The following is a 20,685-nucleotide window of genomic DNA, read 5'->3' as shown; positions in this document are numbered from 1 at the left end:
TCCCTCTACTTTCTTAATAAACTTGCTTTCACTTTAGCCTATGGACTTGCCCTGAATTCTTTCTTGCATGAGATCCAAGAACCCTCTCTTGGGGTCTGGATCAGGACCCTTTTCCTATAACACCTCTACAGAGAGATTTATTTTGCTTTGGAGAATTTCAGAAAGTCAACAAAATATAAAAGCTGATTTCAAAAATTGTACTAGATGAAAGCCCTCAGGGATCTCTTGCCAAGTAAACTCAGGTCAGTGCCTGGGGTCAACCTTTCCCTGAAGTCACGGCAAGAAGTGAAGTGCAGCAATTACTGCTCCTAACAGAGGCCCATCCTCTGGCAAAATACAATTGATTAAAAAGTACTTACGTTGATACTGAAGGGTGCCAGGGATGCTTGCATCAAAAAGTTAGTTTTTACCCATCTTCACTTTCCTTCTTATCTGTGCTTGCTCTCTAAGGAATATATTGAGAGATAGATTTGCAGGAACTTAGTAGTAAGCCATCGATGCTACATCAATGGTGGCCATGTGGACACACAATGTTTACTAAATGTTACTAAAGTAGGAAATTCTAGATCTGCCTCTATGGGGCAAACACTGTAAATCACCTGCAAACCAAAAATAAAATTCTAAGCCCCCAAAGAACTGAATGGACCCCCCCTCTTGACCAAGGGGATTCCAAAAAACCCTGAAACACTGGTTCAGGCCATGATGGGAAGGGGGCATCAAACTTGCCTCATTATATGCTTCTCCCTTGGTAATTCAGGGACAACTGACCAGTATTAACATTAAAACAGAGCTCTTAAGACTGACCAAACAGACCCTTTGTGGCAATAAGATACCAAATTCTAACCTGACTCTAGTATAGTATCACATGACAAATAGCAGGTCCTGAAAGAAAGAAAAGTATTTTACACCAAAATATATCTCTTTGACAAGGCTGTCTCTTATGGAGTAAATTTACATTCTGTAGAGAATCTTCTTCCCTTTCCAGGTCTTTTTCTGATCCTGAAGAGATTAGCTGAGAGTCCAGCACCTTTTGAAGGTCTGCATAGAAAACATTTGCCATCTATTGCCTCTAAAGATGACCACCTATGAGACTTCATCTACATAGTAAGAACTTTGGTCTTCACAATCCCTTATCTAAACCGAGACACTCTATTGACTCCAGATCTTTAGATAATAACTTAACTCTTTTAACCAACTGCCAATCAGAACATCTTTGAATCCACCTTTACCTGCTTTGAGTTGTCCTGCCTTTCCAGATCAAACCAATTGCACATCTTACATGTATTAATGTCTCATGTCTCCCTAAAATGTGTAAAACCAAGCCATAACCCAACCACCTTGGGCACGTGTTCTCAGGACCGCCTGGGGCTGTGTTATGGGTCATAGTCCTCACATTTGGCTCAACATAAATCTCTTCGAATATTTTGCAGAGTTTGGCTTTTTCATAGCACACCTCAGAATGTTGCTCTGGATTTGAAAAATGGAAGTATTTTTCAAAGTACTTGGTGTAACCAAGTAATACTGCCACAGGGTATAAAAATATTGTTTTCTCAAAGAGGCACATTTTGGCTGGTTTTTCTGAGAGTGTCAGAATTGGCACTGGCATCCAATCATTCACCAAGTATTTACTGAGCACCTCTTCTCCATCAAGCCTTGGTTTATGTATAAATATATGCATTTTCTGAATTTTTAAAAAGCTCCTAGCTTCCTTTTTGTCTACCACTATTCTATCAGGCATGGAATACCTCCTGCAACCTTTGGTGGATAAGACTAATAAGGAAAGGAGGCTCAGGATGCAAGAAAACTCTCCCAAGATCCCACAGCTGCAATGCTAAACAAGGGCTTCAAGACTTTCTAAGCCTGGTCCCTTTCTCAGTGCTTTTCAAACTCTTCTATCAAAAGTCCTTTATGGCTAGAAGACTGTGAAGTTGGAGTTTAGAGATGCAGTATGCTTTTCTTGTTGATTCCCTTCCCATTTCCCCAGAGTAGGGGGCAGGAGGGTGGTGGGGGGGCGGCAGGAACATAAGTACGGAGAAGTTTCAACTGCCCCATTCTAAGCACACAATACAGATCACCTGGAGAATGAATTTCTGCTCTTTTCAAACCCACGTTTCTTTCCTGGCAGTATTACTAATGGGTCAAAGAAAGGAGAAAAAGCAAGTGTGCAAGAGTATAATTCATTGTTTATACAAGTGGTGACTTGCAGGGATATAAAACCAGTTCCCCAGACACTCTCAAGTATATAGGATTATTTTAATCCTTTTCATATCACTCTGAATTCTTCCCTCCAGCCCTTATTCTCTTCAGTTTTTGTCTTCAGCACAACCCCTTTTTTCCTGATTTTCTTCCCAGATTTTCTCCCAAGGTGGAGCTGGCTAGGCCTCAAGCCATTGTGACTCTGTGCAAGTACTTTACTTGCATGTAGTTACTCTCATTACAACAGTGTTAGTATGGAGAGGAGTTGAACAAGGAAGGGAGTGGGTGCAATTTGACCTCATTCAGACCCTGCTCCTTTTAGTCAAACTCCAAGATATATTCATGACTGGATCACTTCTGTGCTCACAGTGGAAATACTCTGTAATTTCAGGGTCTCTATTTTTGGCACCAGATGGTCTTCATGACCTCTGCATATTGTCCTTGAAGGGGATCAGAGTATGCCATCCAAAATGTCACTCTGCCATAAGGATTATTTTGAGTTGAAGGCAACTGGGAAACATCAGACACAGAAAGCAGCTCTCTATCTTCACCTTTTTTGTCTAAAAGAGGGGCATAAATTTCCCTTTGTGAGGGTGTTCCCCCTACCTGCTCTCAGCAAGACTCTAGGCTCTTATTAGCTGATAGATGGTACTGAGAGGAGAGGAATATATGTAACAAGCCCTGCTAAAATAACCCCTGTCTTCCATTAGGTTCCCCATATGTTTACTTTCCTAGAATTCACTGCCCTAGAGGCTCAAAACCCTTTCCTTTGTCTTCCTTTGTCTTTTGTCACTTCTCTAAGAATTTATTGCTGTTTTTAAAAATGGTATATAAACCTCTGGATCTGACTGTCTCTTTGGGGTTTTCACTTCATTTCTGTGAGGTCCCTCTCTCACACGCACACACACACGTATTTACATTCCCTCCTTCAAAATAGTGCACTTTCTCTTTGCTCAATTCTGCAATAAGCAGAATTTACAAACAATGTATTTGAAGAGTAGTGCTTTATCCTGCAAATTCAAACAAATTTAGCATCTATTCCTCAATACATCTGTTTGTATGTTCGTTATGTGTCTGTGAATTCAGCTGTTGAAGTCTTCAAGTAAGACTGATGCTCCAGAAGATGTGTATTATTTATATTCTGAATTTACATTCTGAACTTCATTTTACCACTATGCACTCTGCTTAATAAGCCAAAGTGAGGACAACTTAACTTATACCATGCTGTCTTTCACCTTGACCAAAACCAAAATAAAACAAAATGAAATTGAACTCTATGAAATGTCCCTATAGATCACCTCTCCAGCAGTATCAAAAATTTAGTCATGGACATTCTACCTGCATTTTCATTTCCTTTTTTTTTTTTTTTAACAGGATGCTTTTCTTAAAACTAAAAGGCAACTTTGTTCTATTATCATACATGGGAAATCAACATCCCTTGTCCCAAAGAAGATAACCAAAAAATTAATACAATAAACACACAATGCTTTATCTAGAAGCTATTACATACCAAAAGGCTCTGATGTCAAAGTCCGTTCTTATCCTCAAAAAGCAGAAGAAGTAACACCAAGTAACCCCAAAACTAGCACCACAAGACTTAATCCTTGGCTTAATCAGGATCAGGATGGTAGAATTCAAAAAAGAATGCCTCTCTCACTCTGTTATTTGATATACAACCTAAAATTATCCTGAGTGACACCAGTGGTATGCTCTCCACACTTTGGGAAACACTGACATAGTCCAATCTCTTCTGTTATTGTTGAAGAAAATACAGCTCACAGAAATAAAGTGAATTACTTATTACTAGCAGAGCCAAACTTAGTACCTCTTTTAAACCCTTAATCAAGTGCTTTTTCAGGTACACAGAATTCTCATTTGGGAAAAAAGAAAAATGGCGTTTAAAAGTTATTTTTCAGTTTCCCTGTAATGAGTGTCTATCATTATTGATTCAATTTACATTATTAATGGCTTGTCCAGTGATCTACTCCAACATTTTTCTCATAATTACCCCTAAAAGGAAAGGAATAATTCATTGTTTATTAAAAATATACAGACTAGTTTTCATAAACAAGGAACACATTATTTCAAATTTATTTCTATTTTCTTGTATCCTTCATTTGATTTTGTTCATTTCGGCTCTTTCATGTTAGTTCAAGAGCTTACTGTCTAGAATCACCATAAAACTTCCCTTATTAAAAGAGAAAAGACTGGGTCTGGTAGTAAGATCTGATAGTGCATTAAAATGTGTAAAATTGAAGCACATTCTAGCACTCTTTACTGAGAGTAATAATCATAATAGATGAAGAAGATGCCAGTCTAAAGAGATAACTTTATTGAATAGAATAGGCATGAAGCCAGTTAATGTGTTCCATGACATGCTGGTTGGCATAGATTTCTAATATTTTCTAAAATGCCACCCTGGTATACAGACAGGAATAGATGGAAAGGCCAATGAAAACAAATATTAATTTATATATAAAAATGTCTGGCCTTTTATGAAAACATGCTATGCCAAGAGCCCAAAGTTTGCGAGTTTTGTTTAATCTATGACTATGCATTTTTATGTATGCATCTGTGATAGAACAATATTTTGATATAAAAGTGGTTGTGTTTTTTGGAATACATGTTACTTTCTGTTATTCTGTTCTTTCCCCTGTTCAGGTAACAAATACTATATTCTATGCAAACTACTTTAAGTAAGAAATGACAGAAGGATGAAGTCAGTAAGACTTCAAGTTCTTGGCTTTTGCATCTCAAAAAGGCTGGATTAGGGTATAAACAATGGGTTCTGAAAGATCAGTGGAAGAGTCAGAGTAACATACCAGACTGAATCAATGATCTGCAGATAAAGGATACCTTAGAACAGCAGAGGAAAGTTTAGAGAATAAGGAGTTCCTGAGAATGGGCCTTAGTCCCTATTTCCAATTTCCCTGAAAATTCCCAGTGCAGGGAGGAGCAGACTATTGAGTCCTCCAGGTAATTCTGGGGACTCTGATTGCTGAGGGAACATGTATTCTCTACCCTCTTCCCAGGAAAGGCCAGCAAAGTGTCAAGATTTCAAGAAGAAATGGCTCCCTGGAAGAGAGAACTGATGGAGTACGTTTCAGTGTGCCTCTGAGTATGGCACAGGAAGGAGCAAAACGTTTCCCACCACCTAAGGGTGGCAGAAATGTGACATTGAAAATGGATGTAGTGTGGGGTCTTAAGGCAGGGTTAAGGAGATACAGCTACACACTGATCATGATCAAAGACCAATGATCAAAAATCAGGGGAAATACAAGCATTGTGGCAGGTGACCGTGTACGTGGAGAATGACAAGGACCCAACTTTTACTGTCCAAAAGCCTTGCATGACATTAGTAATCCCACTGTAATTGAGATAAACAATCAGAGTGAGATGAGAAGACAGTGATGTCTTGAATTAACTAATAATAAGTTTATGCTATCTAGAAGAATGGGTGATTTACATGAATTTTTTTTAAGTCCTTAAAAATAATAATCCTTATGGGTTGGAATTTGTACCTGCTATTGATACACATAATTTGAAATTATATATCCAGAAGGTAGATAATATGCTAAACTTCTCTATCCTTCATAGAGATGAGCAAGAAAATAGTAAGGGTTTAAATTTATCTTTCAAGTGACTTTTACCTTAGAATTTCTTACAAAATTGAATATGATTATACCAGGTGGTTGATTGAAGTATTTTAGTAAACATATTTGAACTCACCATGAATGAAAACAAGAAACTACAAAATAGTAGCGAAGGACAAGATGTAAGTCACATCACTACTAAAGGACTGGCCAAGACACAAAGTCAAATATTAGCGTTCTCTGAAGTAAATTAGTAAGAGACTATTCAATACCTGTGATCTCAGAGTCCTGACAAAGAAACTCATCTTCTTTAAGATATACGCAATGTCTAGGCAGAATCAGTGCAAGCTAATCACACACAGCTTATCACCAATATCCAAGATATTGAGTTCTTCTTAATCAGTACAGACTATATCTCTCTGACCTTCAGGTGAGACTGGCAAAAGGGCTCTCCATTTGCAGATCAAAAGGGTAATCACATTTAAGATGATACAGTATCTTCTAAAATCTTTGGATTTGTATCAGTCAGTTTAGGTTGTTATGTCGTAATAACAAGGACCCAGTACTTCAATGACATATGAAGACAATTGCTGATATCCCAGCAGAGGAGAAGAGAGAAAATGGCAAAACCAAGCAACGGCTGTTAAAGTTTCTGGTTAGAAGTTGCATGTGCCACTTTAGCTCATACTTGATCAGTCAAAGCAAATCATGTGATTCCCTGACATGGACAGGACAGTATAAATTTCCTCCCAGAAAATGTAGCAAATATATTTTGCAACAGTACAATTTGCCAAAGATATCCTTATTTCTATTATCACAAGTGAATTTCTTTAGCAATTTACTTATAAAATTGTAATAAAAAGAAGATGTCTCGATTTATAAATTAGAACTTTAATATCTGAGAAAGTACCTACTTTATATTAAGGATACCTATAACAGTATATTATATAGAGAAGTTTTTAATAAAAGTTTGCTGAATCATTATTATGCATGAATTGTTATAAATTACAGACCTTCAAGGAAGAGCTAAGATGTCATTTCTCTTCTTCCATAGTATCTCAAACTTTCACATCAGATTTGGTTATTTGGGTTGATGTTAATAGGGAAAAAAATAGTTGGGTAGGGTTTTGAGGTTGGTTAGTACTTTAGAATGTCTTTTTTTTTTTTAAATCTAGGCAAGCTACCACAAGGTGAATGGCAGTATTTTGAGCATAACCACATAGGCATCCTATAGGTATTATTAGCTGAATTTAAGAAATAATAAAATGAGGGAAAATGTGCAGCTAATATTTCACTGTATTTTAATGATATTATACAGTTTAGACCAAAATTTAAAGCAATATAAAACGAAGATACCATTTTGTATCTTGTCATTGCTTGATACCTGCTTTACTAAAATATTCGAATAAACCACTTTTCTATTTTGTGACTTCAAGATATTTTTATATATAATTTCTATATTTGAACATTTTGAATAAAAAATATCTTTAGGTAAATAGGCATCTGTTGTTTTTACCTGCCCAGTATTCATTTCCCATTCATCTAGCTATAGCAAACTGAATTTCTGTGGGGCTCCACCTCTTCCACGTGTTCAGCTTACATGGTTGGAGTGGATCCACTTTTCCCTCAAACTCCAGGAAGAGTCATATGACCTTTCCTTGGCAAATCTAAGCACTAGACTCCCTTAGCTAGGCATTTTTATTTAGGAATAAGCATGTGATCCAAGTCACGTGACTGGGACTTATGACAAGAATTTTTATTGGAATTGTTGAGATTATTTCTCTTCCTTTCAGAGATGAATGAAATGATAGGATAGAAGCCTGGCGGACATCTGGACAGAACTATGCAAGAGCCTTCCTGAGAATGGAAGCCACAGGAGGGAAAACGGAACTTGGGAAAGGAAAGAGTAAAGTGGAATTTCAGTGACATCATTTAAATGCCTGGATCCAAAAGTGTCTGGACATTCAATATCAAAATATTTGCTTCTCACATCATATTTCAGTGATGTGAGCCAAATGTTACCTTCCACCACCCTTTTAAGAGTCCACTTGATTTCAGTGTTCCTTCACTTGCAACCAGAGTTCTCACTGATAATTGTCTATATGGTGGTTCATTCCTCCCTCAGTGGTATATGACAATGAAACAAGAAGGTATGGCAGGTTAAAAGTCATAGGGTACCACAACATTACACACTGAGCCACAAAAGCAGCTCAAAGCCATGGTTTGTGGGGCTCCACCTCTTGCTCTCTGCAAGGCATTAATACATGGTGGGAGAAAATTATAAGATCTATATCGTCACAGAACTTGTCATATAATTATATTGTTATTTTATATTCATTTACTCCTGGGCTTCATCAAATGGAGAATTTCTTATCTCTGTATCCTCAAGGTTCAACACACTACCTGGCACAAGCTAGGTACATAATAAATGTTCAAGTAAAAGAATAAATGATTCATTTCTTAGTAAAAGCGTTGCCTAGCATGGTATAAAATTGTAACTAAGGATAAATCCCTTTATTTCAATCAGTTTTCACATCATGAGCCATTGATCTTTTAAATGCATGTTAAAGGTAATGCTATTCAAAAAGCTTTCCAAATGCCAGTGTTGAATGACTTAGATAAACATGTGGTAGGAAGGAAATTCCAGGCAGAGGGATAGCTTAAGTAAAAAAGAAAAAAAAAAAAAAAGAAATAAATAAAAGAAAAGTATGGGCAAACTCTGAGGCATATGTTTCATGTTCCAGAATCACCCACTATAGATTCTAAATCTGTTTTATTTTCTCTTGTTTTAATGGTATTTAAAAGTATGTTTTTCATAGTTAGCAATAACTGTGAAGAATCTAAGATTTCATCCTACTTGCAAGCTAACAAGGTAGCCTGACACAGTTTCATGGATGCTAGCAGGAGACATGAGACTTCCAGGTCAGAAACAAGGGACTTTATTACTGGCGGCATAGCAGGCATTGCAAGCAACATCATGTCAGAGTCAATTTCCCTTGCCCCAATCCCATGGGTGGGGGTAAACACAAATGTGCCCAGATGGATGCCTAAAAATGCAGTGGCTTATATTATAGGAGCAGAACCCAGAGCTTAGGGAGACCAAATCTTTTTTAACGGGCAGTAACTTTACTGGCTTTTGCTCTGGAGGGAGATAGTAATTTTCATTATACTGGGCAATAAGCATGGCTGCACTTTGCTCTGGAGGGAAACACTATATATTTTAAAGCTGTTCACCATTTCAACATAATTGAGAAGATAGTTTAAAACAAAGGACAGCTAATGCCTCACTCAAAAGACATGCAGAAATACAAGAGACCCATGAGAATTGTCTCCCGCTCATAGTAAGAAGGGCAACAAAAAATATAAATTAAAATATTCAAGTCTCATTTTATTAAAACTTGGATATTTAATTTCCCCTCAAATATAACTATTGCCACATAAGAAAAAGAAGCTGTATAAAGCCATTTGACTTGGCAGCTTCCTGATGAATAAAAAGCAAAAATTATATTGCTTTTTATTGAGATTCATTTTCCAAAGAAAGTTAGATTCTTTTGGTTTTGGTTTTATTAGGATGAGTTTCAATATGCTTCCCTGCCCTGAGTATGTTTGAGGATGGCTTGGGAGGAAAAGTATCCACATTTTGGCTGTACCATTAACTTGATGCCCAGGTAGAATTTATAATAAAAGGGTAAAAGAGTTCATAAAGAGAAGAATATTAAACTGAGCAATAAGGACTTGTTAAGGAAGACTAGAAATGTAGGGCTCCATGTTTAGGAGTAGAAAATTAATCCCAAGCAGAGGGCACAGTGACATAAATGAAGCGAATTTTAGTCACCCAGCCCTTAAACACTGTTGTAAACAATAGTTAAAGTACTAAGTCAACATTTTATTATCAATTGCATCCTGTAATACCAGCATAAATGCATATAGACCCAGAGAAGGATGAGGCAATTTCAATTGATTGATAAGAACTTTACCTGCATAAGCCTCATTCTTACATACAAGGCAAACAGGGGAGCAACATCATTTAAGTCTGTGAGATTCAAATCACAGAAGCAACCCTAATATAATCTCAAAATATAAGACTGAGTTGGTTCTATGGATTTTCTGAGTCTACCTATCTGATTTTTTGTGTGTTTTATCTTCTCATAAAAGCATTAAGAATTGAGGATTGAATCTATTTAATGTCCTCAAGAAAAACTGTAGTCAATTCATGCCGATGCTATCACTTTTAGCTTTTTTTGTAAACATACATTATAATATTGGTTATTGGGAATCTTCAAGTTCTCAAATCTTAAAGGGTACTAAAAATCCTCATACTGTTTTTTGAGGTCTGTACATATTATCAAAACACCCTTGTAAAATGAAAATCTAGGTGAGTCTCTTGTTAAATCTCTTCAGAGGCTTTCCGTTTTACTGAGAATGATGGTCTAATTCTTTAAAAACACTTAGTCTCTTTGCCTCTGGTCTTCCCTCCCCTGCCTCTCTTCCCTTCTCTATCACCAGTGTCCCCCCTCCCCAGTTAGATACTTTTGAGCAAGGAACTGATAAGATCTGACTTTGACTGAAACACAAAAAGCATAAACAGTCAATTGTGGAAGCAGGAAGATGATTTACAATACAATAATCCAGGCAAGAGATAATGACAGCTTAAACAGTAGAGTAGTAGTGACAATGATGAGAGGTGGTCAGATGCTGGATATTATTTTTAAGATGGAAATAACAGGATTTTCTGACCAAAAAAATGTAAAGCATGAAAAGAATATTATTTATTTATTTATTTATGCATGTCTGAGCAACTGGAAGAACAGAATTGCCATTTACTGAGACAGCAAAGACAGTAGCAAATCAGGCTTGGTAGAAAAAACAGAAGTTCTAAGTTAGCATTTGATTTATCTGTTGGAAATGCAATTCCCATGGACTCCACACATACAAATCTGCAGTCCACAGGAGAAGTCCTGGGCTAGAGGTAAGTAATGAAGAGTCATCAGCAGAGGGATGGTATTTAAAACCATGAAAGCAGATGAGATAATTAATCTGTACAGATTAATGAGGTGATTGCAAGGGGAGATATGCAAGTTAAGGAAGGTTTCTTCTTTCTCTCTCTCTTTTTTTTTTTTTTTTTTTTTTTGAGACAAGGTCTCACTCCATTGCCCAGGCTGGAGTGCAGTGGCACAACCATGGCTCACTGCAGGCTCGACCTCCTAAGCTCAAGCAATCTTTCTGCCTCAGCCTCTTGAGAAGCTGGGACCACAGGGGTGTGCCACTACACCTGGCTAATTTTCTATTTTTTGTAGAGATGGAGTCTCCCTAGGTTGTTCAAGCTGGTCTCTAAGTCCTAGCCTCAAGCAATCTTCTTGCCTCAGTATCCCAAAGTTCTGGGATTACAGGTGTGAGCCACCATGCCCAGCATTATTTTTTTATAGGGGATGAGAATATATTTTACAACTGATGGTAATGATCCAGGGGGAAAAGTCAAAGATACAGGTGAGGGGACAGTAGGTACCTGTTGAAATAACATCCTTGAATAGGTGCAAAGGAATGAGATTCACTGCAGGAGTTGAGAAGATGTTTTAGAGAGGAACATGGCCAGTTTATCCTGGTAACTGGAGGAAAGCAGATGGTAGTCACACAGGTAGATGTTGTGGTTGGAATGTATGGAAGCTATCTTTTGACCACACCTATATTTTCCCCATGAAAAAGGAAACAAAGCTACCAAGAAGAGAGGGAGGTATAGCAAGAAAATATTGAAGGTTTGAAGAGAAAGGAGAGGTATGAAGTAGCTTTCTTGGGGGGTACAACAGAAAACAGACCGAAGACACATTGGAGGATCTCTGGACTGTACTGTCAACCCACTTGAGGTTAGGAATCATGACGTTAAAGAGAGACTAGTTAGTATGAGTGTATGTTGTTCTTTGGCCATTGTCTACTGCCCCAGTGAAGACAGAGGGTAGACAAAGAATTAGATTGACTGAGGATGGAGTTTAGTTGGGCGGGAATGATGGAGTAGGGACAGGCAATAGTCAAGGCCACCCTCCACATTCCAACCAGATTGGACTTCTTTCTTCATGCCTTCTTTTGTCTCTGATCCTCCTCTGCTCCCACTAAACACTTTCCCCCACTGTTCACTTAGCTACTACTTATCTTAAATGCCACTTTTGTAGGGAGTGCCTGGGATCTTGATCAATGCCACTAGAGTAAACATTGAAAAGGGTTTGTCCCCTGCACCCATCAAAGTACACTTGAGTATTTCTCAAGAGCTCTCTCCTCTATATCTCAGAGCTACTCTAAAGAACAGGGTCTGGTGCTGTCTCACCTTTCAGGAAGTACAAGTGAGTGATTGTGGATCTTGTCGTCATTATAAACCTTATTTCTTTTTTGGTTTCCTGAACTGACAGCTAGGTCCTAAGTCATGCATGGTCTTCTTACTTGTAAATATACCTCTTGATTATAATTCAAGGAAATTTAGAAAAATCAAAAACAATAGTCCTTTGTTTGAAAAGAACAAGCCAATTTCTTTTAGAGATTGGGCAGAGATTCCAATTATCACCTTGACTGGCTAGGTAATTTCAAGCTTTAGAAATAGAAAAAAAAAAATGAACTGAAATCACAATTGTAGTCATCAAACTCCGCATGCAGGTACTGATAGTAAAGGAACAGCCTTTCCTTCTAAACTAATTTGTTTGATTTTGTGTTGTTAAGTGGTATTCACTAGCAGTGGTGGTACTAACCACAGGCTTGCCAAAGCAAGATGACTCAGAGGCACAGACAGGACCTCAGGAGTTTTTACCTTCTTCTACTCCACTTTTCCCTTAAAAAAATAGATACCCCACTCTATACCTGATTCCCATTAAAAAAGAAAAATCCTGTCTGTGTCTAGACAGCCATCAAGCAATTTCTCATACAAAAGTGTCTCTGCTGAGTAAGTCTTGATCCTTAAGTCTCTTTCACTAAGAAAGTGTTCAGAATGTTTAATTTCAAATCCAGATAGAGTCACGGGATGCCACACACAGCAGAATAAGATACTGGGATGACTTTAACAGTCATGGTAGCTGAAGCTTATTCTGTTCTTAACCTCTATCTGCAAATGTCATGTCAATCTTAGCAATATTTTTAGAACTCTTTGGTTTGTTTAATTTTTAAGCTACTACTTATTGGATATTTCCTATGTTCCAGGCAACATACTAAATGCTGTGTGTGTGTGTGTGTGTGTGTGTGTGTGTGTGTGTGTATTTTAATTTAGTTTTCAAAACATAATAAGCCGGATATTACTGACTTCTCTTGTACAGACAGAGAAATGAGGCTTACCTAGGCTAAGTACCTTGCCCAAGGACACACAATGGGTTAGGAGCAGAACCAGGACTCCAGGGCTGGCATGTCTCCAGAGCTGTGCACTTTAAGACTCTGCTTCTCTGAAGCAAACTTTCCAAGTCATCCTCCAACAGGGAAATCAGTTGTCTCCTGCAGTAAGGCATAATCATTGCTAGAGATGCACAGAGCACAAGCCGAATACCATCTGTTCAGAATACCCATGGAAGGGACTCCTGTTCTGCATTAGCAGCAGGTTGGGCCATGTGGCCTCTGAGGTTCCTTCCAGCTGATTGCTACACTTTGCTAAAGGGTTGGAATATTTTAAAGCTGGGCTTGAGATACTGAGTTAGTAGCAAGGTGAGATCATTGTGAGAACCATGAGGGACAAAACAGAAAGAGAAGAGGCAGTTGCCAGAGAAATCTTTACTTTTTCAACATGTCATATCTGCCCCTAGCCTGCTTAGAGACTGCTGGTCCTGTAAATAAGTTCTCATTCTGTTTGGTTCTGTTCTTATGAGTGATTTCATGCCTAGAAAGTGTGGGCCATTCCATCTGAGCTGAAATGAGGTTTCTAAATTGTCCTACACATACTGCCATCTTACTGTTCCTATTAGACTACAGCTCTCCCACCAAGTTGAAAGATGTTCTCCAATTTATAAACAAGCAGGGAAAGCAGCAGGACAGCAGAGCTAGGTCAATTATAATAGCAAATGTGGATGAGCCACTATGCCCAGAGAAAACCTTCATTACACACTACTCAAAAAAATTAAGATTCTGAAAACACAAAAATGACCAATCTGAGTTGTGACTTCCTCCCCTCTTTCTCCTGACTTGAGAGAGAGAAACATCTTCTTTGTTGCTTCCATCAGTTTTTATCCCATGGAAATAAAATCCTAAACTATATATTAGAGAGTGGGTCATGCATGTATCCGTCCGTCTGTCTGCCCACCCTTCCACCCACCCACTCATCCATCCATCCATCCATCCATCCATCCATCCATCCATCCATCCATCCATCCAATACTATCTTCCAGGAACTGGGTATATACTAGTGGACATAATGAATGTGATTCCTGCTTTCACAAAGCTCACAGACCAGTAAGGAGGCAATTATGATAGGGTGTGAAACAGGTAGAGATAGAGAAACTCCAAGGTAGCATATGAGCACATGGCAGGGCTCCTTAACTCACATTTGGCTGCTGAAGGAGAACTTCACAGAAATAGCTCATGTTTAAACTGTTTCCCAAAGGAGGAGTCAGGATTCTCTAGATTAAGCACAAATGTATGAGATTTGGGGGAGAGGGGCAAGGAGTGAACTAGGGAGGGTTTTGAAGTATAGGAAATATGTGAGAAGAACAAAAAAGTACACATGTGGGGAGCAGAATGTCTCTAAGTAGTTCTTGTCCATCTCTTCAGACACACAGTCAGGGGTCCAAGGGAGCTGCACCATTAAAGCAACAACAACAAAATGCTAAATACTGTTTCTGAAGCAACTATATTGAGATATAATTTATATAGCATATAATTTGCCCATGTAAAGTGTGCAATTCAGTGACTCATTATATTTATGAAGTTGTACAAACATTACCATAATCACTTTTAGAACATTTTCATCACTCCTAAAGGAAACCCCACAATCTTTAGCTGCTACCCCCTAAGGCAATATGTTTTACACATGCAAGTGACCTTCAGAAGTTAAAAAAAAAAAAAAGATGTCAGTGTTCAGTGCTGTTTAATACGTCCAGAGAATAGCCAGACACTCAAGCGTCTGGAAACCAGGATGTCTTTCTATGGCGAAGTGTGTGTGTGTGTGTGTTGTGTGTAAGGAAGATGGGGAGAGAAGAGGGTTCTAAGAGATCTTAGAATAATAGGTCAGACTCTTCAATTTTAACTCTAAAATATGCTCTTGAAAGCAGAAGTTGGGCTGGTTGCTGTGGCTCACACCTGTAATCCCAGCACTTTGGGAGGCCAAGGCAGGCAGATCACTTGAGGCCAGGAGTTCCAGACCAGCTTGGTCAACATGGCAAAACCCCATCTCTACTGAAAATACAAAAATTAGCCAGCTGTAGTGGTACATGCCTGTAATCCCAGCTACTCAGGAGGCTGAGGCAGGAGAATCGCTTGAAGCCGGGAGGCAACCTCTGCTGTGAGCCAAGATTGTGCCACTGCACTCCAGCCTGGGCAACAGAGTGAGACTTACCCTCAAAAAAAGCAAAAATATTTAAATTGCAAGCATTGAGAGAAGATTTTGTTTTCTGTTAAGCCCTCAAACATGGTATAGTCAGAGCAAAAGAGTTTTGAAACTCCAAGCATACATATTTATATAAGAACAATTTTCCTATAGCCAAAACAGTTCTTAGGAGAAGAATAAGAGGAAGAACATATTCAAAATGTAGATCCTGCCTATGGCCCAGGACTCTGGGATGCTGGATGGAGAAGTGCAGCATCAACTGGAACTTCTAATTCATGGGAAAAGTTCCTAGAAAACAATGAATCATTGCTTAGCTTCACAGTTGGAAACTAAGTCTCAATGATAAATCTCAGGTCTTTCTTGGTGTCTGAGTAGCAATGACTGAGTGGCATAACTAGGGAGATACTTCCCGAATATCCTGACCCCACATGAACAGTTCCAGAGTCTCAAGGAGAGGGGCATCCTAGAATTTTCCAAGTACCCAGAACAGGTTGTAAATGGCTAAGAATTGGCTGATAGGCCTTGAGAGGCCCCATGGTTAAGAAAAAGAAAGCACAAGGGTTTCATGTTGACAAAACAGGTACTGATACTTAAAACCAGTGGCTCATCTCAAGAGAATGGACAAGTCTGATGAACACAAACCAGACATCTTCCTCCAAGTCAGGAAGACATGGGATTCTTCTTAGCCCCTATGTTTATAAATAAAGTTTTATTGGAACACAGCTATGCTGTTTGTTACAGCCACTGTCTATGACTGTTTTGGAGCAACAAAGATGACAGAACTGAGTAGATGCAAAAATTATATGTCCTTCAAAGCCTAAGATACTTACTTTCTTGCTGTTTACAGAAATTTGCAATTTGTCAATTTCTGGTGTAGAGCCTTAATTGTTATAGCATATAACACACCCACACCACATGCATACACTGTAATAATCAGTGTTCTTCAGGGAAACAGAACCAGTAGGATATCTATCTATCTATCTATCTATCTATCTATCTATCTATCTATCTATCTATCTATCTATCATCTATCTATCTATCGAGAGAGGTTGATTTATTTTAAGGAGTTGGCTTATGCAATTATGGAGGCTGGCAAGTCCAAACTCAGCAGGACTGGAGAAGAGTTGCCATGCAATTTGGAAGGCAGTTTTTGGCAGAATTTGCTCTTCAGTCTTTTTCTATTAAGGCCTTCAATTGATTGGATGATGCCCACTCACATTATGGTGCCTAATCTGCTTTACTCAAAGTCTACCATTTAAAATGTTAGTCTCATCTAAAAAATACCTTCACACACACATCTAGACCCATGTTTGACAAATTATTGGGGTACTGTGGCTTAGCCAAGTTAACACATAAAATTAACACACACACACACACACACACACACACACAAACACAGTACCTTTGAAATTAAGAACATGGCACTCTCCCCTCTGTTTTCCTCCTAAAGATTTCTCTGAACTCATTTTGATTGGTTTGCAGTTAAGAAGGAAGGAAACACAAAAATTCTGCAGTAATATTCACTTACTCAGTGCTCCAAGAAAGAATATATTTCGCTATAATAATTCACAGTTTCTCTCTAGGATGAGATAAAGGTAAATATTTCACATTTCACATTCTGGTTGTTTTCGTGTAGCACCAGCATGAAAAGGCTAAATCCAAGTGGATTTTTATTTAAATTAGCTGGCATAAAGATGACACATTCCTTTTTTCTCAGTGGGAAAACCAGACGGGCCTAATTAATAAAATGTATCATATCAATCTTCAATTATGTCGCAGTGGGGAGGAGAATAATGTAGTCTAAAAGTCTTTAGGCCTTGGAGAATGATGTTTTAATTAAATAAACACATTTTTATTTTTGTATTTAGGAAATAGCTTTAAAAACAAAGTACCAGGGTCTGGTTTTAAGAGGAAAGGCTGAAGAATAAAAACTTCTGTTAATAATATCTTGTTTCCCCTTACTTGTATACAGTGGGTGCAATTTCTGCTCTATTTCTCTGACAGGGTTAGTGTGAAAAGCAAACAATATTTAGAAAAAAAATTTAAAAATTGTAAAGCACTATACAGACAGACAATGATAAAGCAAGTGGCCAGAATAATCGAGTTGGCTATTGTTCAGATTTGAATGTCAATGCCCAAGAAGTTTAAAGGAACTGTCAGTGAATGCTGAATACCAAGGCAAAGAGAAGGCAGAGGAGATGTACTTAAACAGAATCCAACAAGCTCACCTCAACTCCCAGATCCAGGAGTCAGCACTTCCTCTGGAAATTACAGTGACCTGGGTGAGAAGGTGAGTTCTGCAGTTTAGACGCCAAAGCTCCCACTGCTGGAAAACTTTAATTAGACAATGTATTGCAGCCTTAGCCACTGGAGATGTTATATTTTACCAGATAACCATAGAACCTCTTAGAGTTCAAAAAATCCAGGTTGCAATTGCAGATGTCTCCAGGGCCCAGGCAGGGAATGTAAGAGTGAAATACGTCACAAGTCATTGCAAGTACAATGATAAAGGGCACCTGACTCTTAGCCTGTGTCAGGGAAACAATAAGAAGTAATGAAGAACGGGGAGAATAATAGGCTACCCATCCTCTCTGAGGGTAGAAGCTCTATTAGAAGATCCCCGATTCTTACCATGTAAAAGCAGGGTCCAGGAAAGATAGAAAATCCTTCAATTTTTAAGTATTGGCAGCTAATTCCAATTAGAAAACCAAAACCAAACTACAGTCCATATGTTAAATTAAACACCTACAGACTGTCAACTGCAATTTCTGATACAATCTACCCTTCTGATTTTACTGAGAAAACAAGACCATAGAAAAGTGACTAGCTCAGGAGCAACCAGACAATTAGAGGTCAGTTCCTTCTGCCTCTAAACAATTTCCTTTTCATCACTACACTATGTTGAACAGATGTATTGATGTCCCCAACATTTTAAATATTTAACATAAAATGGGTATCTGCACCCTAATATTCCTGAGTATTTTCTCATAATCGTTTTCACCTTCTCAACTATTTCTCAAGATAAAAATTAAACGATTGTGAAAGAGCATAAAGAAGGTACAGAGGTCAGTTCATGTAGTTCTTTTCTGAAGTCTGGGGATGAAGGAGGCACTGGTCTCCTTCTCTATAGGCAGTCAGAGCATGTGCCCTATCTCTCTGACAGGGTCAGTGAGAAAAGCAAATGATTAATGAAAAACAAATATTAGCTCTAAACTTACTTGTTTCCCTCCATGTCTCTCTTCAAGGTTTTTGTCAGACATATCTGAACTTTGTGTAGCTATTGGACTCTAGTTTCAAACACAGCTTGAGTAGAAAAAGTAAAATCTACCAAATGGAACATCAGAAAGTTATAAGTTCTGGTTGAATACGGCTAAGGAAGTTTAGGTGTATTGGAAGCCATGTTTTATTAAAACAGTACATTATTCTGTGATTTTTCCTCTTTCGGGCTGAGTGACCTCAGATTCACTGCTTAGTACGTGTGCCTCAGTTTGTCTTGTGATAGCAGTGTCTTACAGGGCTCTGAGGAGGATAAAAGGAGGTGACTGTGCTGTGTATAGTGTCTGGCACACGGTTAGTGCATAATAATTGCAAGCTGAGCTTGAGGATTTTGCATACTTCCAAGTACATACACTAAATTTTGTCTACAAACTTGTACATACAAATTGCAGGCTAATTAGGTTACAATGCAGTTAATTTCTAAAACAAATCATTAATTTTTAGACCCTTTCTAAAATATAACCTATCTCAGTCTCATTTCCTCTTAATATTACACACTAAAAAACACTTAGCAATTTAAAAACATTTATTTTATAACAACCAAGGCACGTTAGGCAGTTAGCCACTGGTCAGAAAAACAGCTTGTGAATGCTATGATGTCTGTGATTTGCTTCTAAACAATATAGAGATGGAAAAATGAAATAACAATTGGCTGTGAGTTGATAATTGTTGAAGCTGGGTGATAGGTATATAGAGGTTCATTATACCATTGTCTCTTTTGTATATGTTTAAAATTTTCTATAATAAAAGGTTAAAAATAAACAGCCTCATGTATAGCAGAGTTAGATCTTCAGCTGGCTCAAAATCTAATTTGTTTCTCCCCACTCCATCATGCTGCTGATGCAGGAATGGCAGATATCTAGCACTTGTGCCATATCTCCCCACGCTGTCACCCATGGCAGACATTAATAGTCAATCACGATACTCCTCATCTAAGGACTTCAGGCAACTACTGTCAATTGATAGGAATTGTTAGATGAGAAGAAAACTCTTCATTCTCATTGTCTTATAAATGAGGAAGGTCATTATCGTACTTAACTGCATTTTCTTTAAGTACTTTGTAGAGTCTTGAGATGATTAATGCTTAGGATTGTAAATACTGTTATTTCAGGAAATTGGGATTTATGTGGGAATTTGTTTTTTACTGTGAACTTCTAATTTGATTTTTATGTGAAAATGAAAGTTACCTAGTCACAAGTTGAGAGTCTAGCATATTAATATCAGTTCCACACATCAAAATTTCCTTTTCATCATGATATATTAAGAGCTTCTCCTTTTACATTCTAACAGTTCATATAATTTTGATGTGTATTTTTCTCTGATTTGCATTATTGATTTGGATAATGAAGAACAGATGAAACTTGGTGCTAATATACATACATTTTATACTTTTATTCATGTTCAGCAAATCTAGCATATGCAGATATTCAGCACATGCTAATTCGGTTGCTGGGGTCCATAATATTCCAATCTAGGGGTTGGTAAACTATGGCCCATCGGCCAAATCTGATCTGACATCTGTTTTTGCATGGCATGCAAACTAAGCATGGGCTTTACATTTTTTAATGGTTAAAATTAAAAGAATACTTCATGACATGAAAATTTTGAAATTCTGATTATCACTGTCCATAAATACAGTTTTATTGGAACACAGCCACATCCACTTTTTTAGGTATTTTCTGTGGCTGCTTTTGAACTACAATGGCAGGGTTGAGTAATTACGTCACAAACTGTATGGTCCACTGAACCTAAAATATTACTATTACAGAAAAAATTTCTTGACCCTTATTTTAGTTGACCTCTGCACAAGGGAGCTTTTTGCAATGCAAGTGCTCTACATTTGTGTGGTCCAGTATAGCAGCCACATAGCTATTGAGTCTTGCACTATGGCCAGCATGCCTGAGGAACTGAATTTTTATTAATTGTAATTAATTTAAATAGCCACATGTACCTAGTAGACAATGCAGTTCTAGTTTGTCTATAATGGAAGTTTGGGTCTCTTTTTTTTTTTTTTTTTGAGACAGAGTCTTGCTCTGTTGCCCAGGCTGTAGTGCAGTGGCACAATCTCGGCTCACTGCAACCTCCACTTCCTAGGTTCAAGCGATTCTCCTGCCCCAG

At 38.0% G+C, this 20,685-nt stretch overlaps 1 protein-coding gene and 1 long non-coding RNA gene across 5 annotated transcripts in view; one reads left to right on the top strand and one right to left on the bottom strand.

The window, feature by feature from the left end:
- LOC109027028 (uncharacterized) overlaps window positions 1-8,132 on the top strand; it is a 37,587-nt gene extending 29,455 nt beyond the window's left edge. For both annotated transcript variants that reach the window (XR_010133971.1, XR_002006142.4), the window contains one exon: window positions 7,583-8,132. This is a non-coding gene — a long non-coding RNA (uncharacterized lncRNA). The remainder of the gene's footprint in view (window positions 1-7,582) is intronic.
- Window positions 1-20,685, bottom strand: part of SGCD (sarcoglycan delta) — a 1,041,370-nt gene that overhangs the window by 56,221 nt on the left and 964,464 nt on the right. The window lies entirely within an intron of this gene.

The sequence above is a fragment of the Gorilla gorilla genome, chromosome 4 (assembly GCF_029281585.2).
Source record: "Gorilla gorilla gorilla isolate KB3781 chromosome 4, NHGRI_mGorGor1-v2.1_pri, whole genome shotgun sequence".
Lineage (NCBI taxonomy): Eukaryota > Metazoa > Chordata > Mammalia > Primates > Hominidae > Gorilla > Gorilla gorilla.
This window is presented reverse-complemented; position numbering and strand designations above follow the sequence as displayed.